Source organism: Cebus imitator, unplaced genomic scaffold (genome assembly GCF_001604975.1).
Source record: "Cebus imitator isolate Cc_AM_T3 unplaced genomic scaffold, Cebus_imitator-1.0 Scaffold218, whole genome shotgun sequence".
Classification (NCBI taxonomy): Eukaryota; Metazoa; Chordata; class Mammalia; order Primates; family Cebidae; genus Cebus; species Cebus imitator.
This window is the reverse complement of record NW_016107533.1, coordinates 2651654-2652834: the sequence shown is the minus strand read 5'-3', so window position 1 is coordinate 2652834 and position 1181 is coordinate 2651654. Positions and strand designations below refer to the sequence as shown.

General features: G+C 40.1%; 1 protein-coding gene across 1 annotated transcript in view; it reads left to right on the top strand.

The window, feature by feature from the left end:
* The window catches only part of FNBP4 (formin binding protein 4), a 53623-nt gene that overhangs the window by 26410 nt on the left and 26032 nt on the right, over positions 1-1181 (top strand). The window lies entirely within an intron of this gene.

Genomic DNA, 1181 nt, shown 5'->3' with positions numbered 1-1181 from the left:
CGCCTCAGCCTCCCAAAGTGCTGGGATTACAGGCTTGAGCCACCGCACCCGGCCTATTTAAAATTCTTAATGCTTAAATGTTTTCTTCAAATTAAGCGTCTCTTTGAGAAACAGTATCTTATAGGCTTCTCTAGTTTTGGAGAAAAGTCACAGATTTAATTCCTGTGTGACATACTTGTCTTTACACAAAGGCAAATTTAGTTTGAATTGCTTTTTTTTTTTCTTTCAGAGATGGGGTTTCATCACATTGGCCAGGCTGGTCTCGAACTCCTGACCTCGTGATCCTCCTGCCTCGGCCTCCCAAAGTGCTAGGATTACAGGCATGAGCCACCGGGCCTGGATCCAAATTCCATTTCTAACCTAATCTCATGGGAGAGTTGGATCAAATAAGTATTGGCTATTTAAGGGTGGTCTGTTGGGAAAACCACTTAACATATTCTTTTGCCTTGAAAGAGTATCCAGTTACTAGTTGGGAACAACCAAGTAGAAGGGACTGGGATAATTAATTTTGTTTCAGGCTTCAGCAGGTGGCTAATACAAGCAATTAATGGATAAATGGCAGTTTGACAATATTGGTAATTATATCATTCAGGATCTATTTTTTGCAGCTTTGTTGAGCTGTAATTGACTACATATATATCTTGCATATACTACGTGATAATTTGTTATATGTATATATTACGATGTGATTATCACAGACCAGGTAAATTAACTTACATGTCACCTTACTTTGCAGAGTTGTCTTGTGTGTGTATGTGGGGATAACACTTAAAATCTATACTCTTAACAAATTTCAAGTATAGAATACAGTATTGCTAACTGTAGTCACCATGCTGTACTTTAGATTCCCCAAATTTATTTTATTTTATTTTATTTTATTTATTTATTTTTTTGAGACAGAGTCTCACTTTTTCTCCAGGCAAGAGGGCAGTGGAGTGCAGTAGCATGACCTTGGCTCTCTGCAACCTCTGCCTCCCGGGTTCAAGCAATTCTCCTGCCTCAGCCTCCCAAGCAGCTGGAAACACAGGCGCTCACCACCATGCCCAGCTAATTTTTGTATTTTCAGTAAAGATGGAGTTTCACCATGTTAGCCATGATGGTTTTCATCTCTTGACTTCATACTTTCCTGCATCAGCTTCCCAAAGTGCTGGGATTACAGGTGTGAGCCACCACTCCTGGCT